We start from the raw sequence: 8649 nt of genomic DNA on the forward strand, positions 1-8649 counted from the left end.
CAGGATGTGATGGCTCTTCATATATTTTAAGAATGGAGTTATTGGATCCCCACCCAGGGAGAGTTCTGAGATCATTTTTTTTTTTATGTGCCTATTGGCCATTTGTATGTCTTCATTGGAGATTTGCTTATTTATGTCTTGAGGCAGTACATGAAATTAATCGTCATTTTTTTACAGTCTTTTTATATATTATATTCACATCAGGTAAGTCCTTCCCATATAACTTCTTTTCTAAATTTTTTTTCTGTATTTACTCATTGCATTTTCATAGCTGTATTTTTTTCTCCTTGCAAAAGTAATATATATACATTTTTATTTCAAAAAATACAATGTGAAAATAGAGTGTTTCTTAGGTAACTTTTTAATTATTTTGTTAAATTCCTTTTAAATTCCTGTCATTATTTTAATTATGTATGTACTATACCCATAATTAAGAAGTTAACCTCTTCATAACCTTGAAAATGATCCTCATATATTCTTTTATGTTCCTTGGGAGTACTTTTTGGATCCAGTACATATGGATCCAGTATATTTATTATTAATTTTGTTCCTAGGTACTTCATATTTTATAGTATTTAAATATGATGCTATTCTTATTTTATTTTTAACTGGTTTTGCTGATATATTGTAAAGCTATTTATGTTGTAGCTGGCCTTACAGTTTTTCAATTGCTTTTCTTAAATTTTCTAGAAAAACAATTGTATCATCTAAAAATAATGAATTATTTTGTAAATAAATAGATAGCTCTTCTTTTTGGTTCCTTTTTTTTTTTTTTTCCTGCCTCACTGCATCCCCTACAACGGTGTTATAGAATCCATGATCCACAGAACACTGTTGTACCATGAATTTGGAAAATCCTGGGTATTTCATTTTCCTCTCATAGGTTTACAACTTACACTTCTTGTCTAGGGCTATGTGAATTCATATGGTAATGAAACCTAGTTAACTTATTTAACTTTGTATCACTAGTGTACCTAGTATCTAAAAAATATACATTGGCAATCCCAGTCTCAAATATCCCCATCCTGCAAGCTTATGTCCTCTTAGCCTTTCCCACCTAGAAATTCTACAGTCACTACTGCTTGGGGGAAGGGTATAGCTCAAGTGGTAGAGTGCATGTTCAGCATCCAAGAGGTCCCGGGTTCAAGCCCCAGTACCTCCTTCAAGCTGAGATCAATGAAGGAACCTAGTCACCTTCCCCTCAGAAAAAACAAACAATACAAACCACTGCTTGTAAAACCTGTGTTCACTGGTTGAAGTTAAGATAACTCTGGACAACAGTTTCTGAACAATGTTGAAAAATAGTTGTGATAAAAAAGCATCTTTGAGTTATGATGTATCATATTAGTTAAATCTGTCAGTTTATGTTTTTCTTTCTTGAATGGACTTGCCAGAGGTTTATATAACTGATATTTTAAAAGAATCTTCTCTTTAATTGATTAATTCTATACTTTCTGTGTGCTTTAATTTGATTCCTGCTTTTATGTTTACTATGTTTTCCTTGAATGTACTTTGCCATCATCCTTTCTAATTTGGGGGTTTAGATCCTTCGTTCATTATTTTCATATTTTCAACTACATATAAAAATGTATGGGTTTTAGCAAAATGCTAAAATGCCCCTCTTATTAAAGAAAAGAAAGTGGAGGAGACTGGTTAAATTTCAGGCTCATTGCTTCTCTCATAGACAGCAATACATTAATTAAACCTCATATCAGAAAAGCTAATGTAGATAAGAATAAAGGATGTAAGGGCCACACCATCTTCTGGCTGACCGTGGTGGATGTTTTGAGGGCAGCTCACCCGCAGCCTGTGTGCACCACACTGCCTCCTGTGGAAGCCTGAGCCAGCTGTGGAGCTTTCTCCCTTTGTCTCATAACCATGTCCACAAACGAGAATGCTAATTCACCAGCTGCCCGCCTTAACAGATTCAAGAACAAGGGGAAAGACAGTACAGAAATGAGGAGGCACCAAATAGAAGTTAATGTGGAGCTGAGGAGAGCCAAGAAGGACCACCAGACGCTGAAAAGGAGAAATGTCAGCTCTTTTCCCGATGATGCTACTTCTCCACTGCAGGAAAACTGCAACAACCAGGGCACTGTGAATTGGTCTGTTAATGACATTGTCAAAGGCACAATAGCAACAATCTGGAAAGCCAGCTCCAAGCTACTCAAGCTGCTAGGAAACTGCTTTCTAGGGAAAAGCAGCCCCTCATAGACAACATAATCCAGGCTGCTTTGATTCCAAAATTTGTGTCCTTCTTGGGCAGAACTGAATGTAGTCCCATTCAGTTTGAATTGCTTGAGCCCTCACTAACATTGCTTCCGGGACATCAGAACAGACCAAGGCGGTGGTAGATGGTGGTGTTATCCCAGCATTCATTTCTCTGTTGGCATCGCCCCATGGTCACATCAGTGAACAAGCTGTGTGGGCTCTAGGGAACGCTGCAGGTGATGGCTCAGTGTTTTGAGACTTGGTTATCAAGTCTGGTGCAGTTGGCCCACTGTTAGCTCTTCTTGCAGTTCCTGATATGCCATCTTTAGCACGTGGTTACTTATGTAATCTTATCTGGACACTCTCAAATCTTCATCACAATAGGAATCCCTCACCCACCTTGGATGCTGTTGAGCAGATTCTTCCTACTTTAGTTCATCTCCTGCATCACGATGATCCAGAAGTATTAGCAGATACCTGCTGGGCCATTTCCTACCTTACCGATGGTCCAAATGAATGAACTGAAATGGTTTTGAAGACAGGGGTTGTACACTGACTTGTGAAGCTTTCAGGAGCTAGTGAACTGCCAATTGTGACTCCTGCGCTAAGAGCCATAGGAAATATTGTCACTGGGACAGACAAGTAGACTCAGGTTGTAATAGATGTAGGAGCACTTGCCGTCTTTCCCAGTCTGCTAACAAACTCCAAAACCAATATTCAGAAGGAAGCTACATGGACAATGTCAAACACCATGGCTGGCCGCCAGGACCAGATACAGCAAGTTGTAGATGATGGGTTAGTCCCGCCCCTTGTTGGCGTTCTCTCTAAGGCAGACTTTAAGACAAAAAAGGAAGCTGTATGGGCTGTGACCAACTATACAAGCGGTGGAACAGTTGAACAGATCATATATCTGGTTCATTGTGACCTAATAGAACTGCTGATGAGCCTCTAACTGCAAAAGATACCAAGATTATTCTGGTTATTCTGGATGCCATTTCAAATATCTTTCAGACTGCTGAGAAATTAGGTGAAACTGAGAAACTTAGTATAATGATTGAAGAATGTAGAGGTTTGGACAAAATTGAAGCTCTACAAAACCATGAAAATGAGTCTGTGTACAAAGCTTCATTAAATCTGATTGAGAAGTATTTCTCTGCAGAGGAAGAGGAAGATCAAATGTTGTGCCAGAAACTACCTCTGGAGGCTGTACATTCCAAGTTCAGGATGGCCCTGCTGGGACCTTTAACTTTTAGATTGCACAGCTGAGGCATAAAGTTGTTTGTTGTGTACTAAGTTTGGAATAAGTTTGTCTTACTGTTTCTCTACTAAGAACTCCTTTTACGTGTGGTTTGTTACTGTAGCACTTTTTACAACAAAACTATACTTGAACAGTTCCAAACTGTAAACAGTATGAAGCTTCTCCTGTCAACGGGTTTCTAATTTCTACATGGAATTTCATATCTTGCAGTGTCCTGTAAATAAAGATTAAATTCCACCCATTTCTTTAAAAAAAAAAAAAAAAGAATGCAAGGCTTTTGGAAACAAGTTTGTAAAATAATGAGGTATGAAGGACCCAAACACCCAGTTTCCTTTCAGCTGTGGGCAAATCCAAGTCACGTAACTGGCATAGGAGAGCTCCACTGAAATGAAAACACGTCATCTTCAGGGGATCTTCTGGAAATAAAAATAGGCCTTATATTCAACCCAAATTTGTTTTATGATTTGAGAGGCTATCTTCATTTGGGTCCCTCCAGAAGCCAACCCTGCAGCAAGAATTCTCAAGTAAGTGGTTCATTTGGAAAGCAATCCCAGGAAACAGCAGTAGGGGAGTGTGGAAGTGAGGGGAGGAAGGAAGACAATAAAAAGAACATTGTCAAGCAAGTTCCCACTATGGACCCCTGGAGCTTGATTCTGCTATGGAACCCTGAGGCCAATGTAGAGCATGTGCCTCAGAATTGCCCACCCCAGGGGTGAGGAAGCTGGGGTAGTTATATATCCAACAACTCCCATCAGCTGGTAGAAGACTGCTAAATGTAGGGGCCACTACTGGCCCCCAGCTTGTACATGCAAAGTCCACAGTGGGGAGTCAGATTGACCAGCATTAAGTGATAAAGGTGAGGAGCTATGATGGGGGTGGAGAGTGAGGGGATGGGAAGTGTCCTGACAGCTGTGTATGGGCATTGGATTTCCTTCCATTTGACCAGCCATAAGTGTATCACCCAGGCTTGATACCAGTGCCTGCAGTTACTGATGGGCTAATTTGCTTTCTGGGAGACATAAAACTTTAAAAGGGATTTGTTTCTGGTCTAAATGTGACTATGACCTACTTTCATCTCATCATCAGAGAAGCATCCTCTGGAAATGCAACCAAGAAAGAGCAAAGGTTGAGCCCACGGATGCTGTCCAGGAGTGGAAAAGCTGCACAGAGCCAGGGATGCGGAAAGTCTCTCTCCAAAGTTAGGACACATCAGAAATCTCTCTGGGGTTGTTGCTAAAGGGATTCAAACTTCAGGGTGTTGAGGTGAACAGAGGAGTAAAAAAGGCAAAGGAGACAAATTGCACCTTCATGACAATTTTACTGTCTTAACAGTTGCTTTACTCTCTAGAGACTCCTGCTGTTTTAGGCCCTAAATCGTCATTAAGGGAAAGCATCATCTCTCCTAGCTCTAGTTCAATCTAGATGATCTGAGGTCAATTTCTTCTGAACAGAAAGGGAAATAAAAACTGCTACACCCAGGGAGTAGTTGTAACAACTGATTAAATGTAGGGAAAGCCTTTTGATCACTAAGTGTTTGCTAATAAAAGCAAGTAGTTCTCACAAGAATTTGTTCAGCTTAATTAGTGAGGCAATTTGTTCTCCAAAGCACAATACAAATGCAATATAAATAAAAGGGATTTGACCCTGTTTTTCATTGCCAAATTTCCAAGAATGGAGAATAATAAAATCTAGGTTCCAGTGCCTCATTTACAAAGATGAATTTACTCTCCAAAGTTATATTTTGAAAATTAAAATGTGTTCCTACCAGAGATTTCTGGTCAAGATGGTGAAGTGGTAGGACCACGAGCTCACCTTTCTTTGCTACTACAAAAAGAACACAACTCACTGCTAGGCAACCATCAAAAAAGAAGAAAGACTGGAACCTAGCAAAGAAGATCACCTTCAACTGGAAACAAGGTTTCCACAGCAGGATGGTAAGAGGGGTGTGCTCATGATATAATTGGGTCCCACACTCCCCAGGGTGGGTGGTGCACAAGCTGAAGATTTGTCAAGTCACAGAGGCCCTCCCACAGGAGTGAGAGTTCTAAGCCCCATGTCAGGCTCCCCAGCCCAGGGTTCTGGCACTGGGAAGAGGAGAAGATCCCAGGACATCTGGTTTTGAAGGCCAGCAGGGCTTAACTCCAGGAGCCCCACAGGACTAGGGGAGATAGAGGCTTCATTCTCTTGGGAAGAATACATAGAATCTCAGGTGCACCAGGTCCAAAGGCAGAGGCACTGATTTCACAGGAACCTGGGCCAGGCCTTCCTGCTGGATTTGGATGGTCTCCTGGGGACGTAGGGGATGGCTGTGGCTCACTCAGGGGACATAAAAGCTGGTGGCAGATATACTGGGAGTGTTCATCTACATGAACTTTCTTGGAGGCTGACGTCTTGATTGGATCATTAGCACCAAGACCTAGCCCCACCCAACAGCCTGTAGGGAAGCCTCAGACTAAAGAACATACAGGGTGGGAACACAGTCCCACCCATCAGCAGATCTGCCGAGCCACAAAGGCCTCTAGACAAGGCCCTACCCACCACAGGTCCAGGACCAATCTTCACCGAGCAGTGGGCAGGCCCCAGCTCCTCCCGCCAGGAAACCTGCATAAGCCTCTAGTCCTGCCTCATCCACCAGGGAGCAGATATCAAAAGTAAGAAAACAACAATCCCAAAGCCTGTGGAAGGAATCCACAAACACAGACCAGACTGTACATTAGGACTGGCTGGACCCTGGCCCTTGGGTGACAAGAGAGGAGTGTGCTGCTGGGACACATAGGACGTCTCCCACAGAGAACCACCTCTCCAAGGTTCAGAAACATAACTAACCTACCTAAAAATACAAATAGAAAGATAAACAATGTGAGGCAGCAGAGGAATATCTCCCAGGCAAAGGCATAAGATAAAATCCCAGAAGAAAAAGTAAGTGATGAGAAGATAGGCAATTTGTCTGAGAAAGTGTTTAAAGTAATGATGGCAAAGATGTTCAGAGAACTCAAGAGGAGTGTAGATGCACAGAGTGAAGTTTTTAGCAAAGAGTTGGAAAATATAAAAAATACCCAAACAGAGTTGAAGAATAAAATCACTGAAATAAATAACACACTAGAAGGAATCAAGAATAGACCAAATGAGGCAGAAGAATGGATCAGTGAGCTAGAAGACAGATTAGTGGAAATCACTACTGCAAAACAGAAAAAAGAAAAAAAAAAAAAAACCAAAAAGAATTGAGGAAAGATTAAGAGAACTCTGGAACAACATAAAGCACCCTAATATTCACATTATAGGGGTCCCAGAAAGAGAAGAGAGAAAGAAAGGACCTAAGAAAATTTTTGAAGAGATAACAACTGGAAACTTCCCCAACTTGGGAAAGGAAACAGACACCCAAGTCCAGGAAGCTCAGAGAGTCCCACACAGAATCAACCCAAAGAGGAACACACCAAGGCACATAGTAATCAAATTGACAAAAATGAAGGATAAGGAGAAAATGTTAAAAATTAGCAAGAGAAAAGCAACAAATAACATACAGGGAGCTCCCATAGGGTTATCAGCTGATTTTTCAGCAGAAACTCTACAGGCCAGAAGGGAGTGGCAAGATATATTTAAAGTGATGAAAGGGAAAAACCTACAACTAAGAATACTCTATCCAGCAAGCCTGTCATTCAGATTTGATGGAGAAATCAAAAGCTTCACAGATAAACAAAAGCTAAAAGAATTCAGCACCACCAAACCAGCTTTACAACAAATGTTAAAGGAACTTCTGTAGTCATCAAACTATAAGAAAAGAGAACAAAAAGAAGAAAGAAGGAAAGAAAGAAGGAAAGAAAGAAGGAAAGAAGGAAAGAAAGAAGGAAAGAAGGAAAGAAGGAAAGAAGGAAAGAAAGAAAGAAAGAAAGAAAGAAAGAAAGAAAGAAAGAAAGAAAGAAAGAAAGAGAAAGAAAGAAAGAAAGAAAGAAAGAAGGACCTAAGAAAATTTTTGAAGAGATAACAACTGGAAACTTCCCCAACTTGGGAAAGTCCTACAAAAGATCGCTTTGGCAGTTAGGGGTCTTTTGTGGTACCATATAAATTTTGGAATTGTTGTCCTAGTTCTCTGAAAAATGCTGTGAATAGTTTGACAGGTGTTGCATTGGATCTGTAGATTGCTTTGGGTTGTACAGCCATTTTGATAATGATGATTCTTCCAATCCAAGAGCACAAGATATCTTTCCATTTCATTGTATCATCATCAATTTCCTTTATCAATGTTTTACAGTTTTCAGAGTATAGGTAACCTCCTTGGCTAAGCTTATTTCTAGGTATTTTGTTCTTTTTGATGCAATGAAAATGTTTATGCCAGTTATAAAATTCCAGTTTTTGTAGTGGAAAAAAAAAGTGAATGAAGGGCTACAAATGGCAAAATAGCCTTCTTTCTTATGGGTAAGTTGTATCCCATTACATATATATGCTGCATCTTCTTTATCCATTCATCTATTGATGTGCATTTAGGATGCTTCCATATCTTGGCAATTATAATGTTGCTGTTAATAGCAGTGTGTATGAATATTTTTGAATTAATTCTTATTTTGTGCTTGGCTTTATTCCTTTGATAATTGTGTGGGTTTGAAAAGCTGAAGTTCTAAACATTCTTAAAGACAGTGAATAGCACATATATGTACATTTTAAAAATATTGCAGTATGTTGTTTATATGTGTTTACATGTGATATGTTGTATATGTGCAGTCAAATTGTAAAAATTCTACTTAATAAAACTGAAAAATGAAAAAAAAAATTGCTCCCACTAATACCATGCCCTTTTAATAAATGTAGTTCTCTTCCACTCATTAGTTGGGGGGGGGACTTTAATTGAACTATAGTTAATTTGCACATTATTTGAGATTTATAAGCTACTTACTACAGAATAGTCACCAATAGTGCTGGTCTTTAAGTATTTTGCTGTATGGAACTATGAGTAGGTACCATCAAGATGCTTTTCCTCTGCAGAAAATATTTCATTTTACCTAGGTCTTCATCACCTGTCTGCATTTTTGATGAATGGCTTTCTCAACTAAAGCTCTCACACAGCAATTTGCAGTTCTATTTTTTCCTCCTCATTTCTGGCGATAAACAAGTGTGTCCCTATATAACTCCTTCTTGATTTCAGCTTGAATTTAGAGGGCACAGGAATATTGTACAGGATCAGTTTC

At 39.6% G+C, this 8649-nt stretch overlaps 1 pseudogene; it reads left to right on the top strand.

Moving 5' to 3' along the window:
* Nucleotides 1–1869: 1869 nt before the first annotated feature.
* On the top strand, nucleotides 1870–3464 carry LOC105096267 (importin subunit alpha-1-like; annotated as a pseudogene).
* The last annotated feature ends 5185 nt before the right edge of the window (nucleotides 3465–8649 follow it).

Source organism: Camelus dromedarius, chromosome 15 (genome assembly GCF_036321535.1).
Source record: "Camelus dromedarius isolate mCamDro1 chromosome 15, mCamDro1.pat, whole genome shotgun sequence".
In the NCBI taxonomy this organism is placed as follows: Eukaryota; Metazoa; Chordata; class Mammalia; order Artiodactyla; family Camelidae; genus Camelus; species Camelus dromedarius.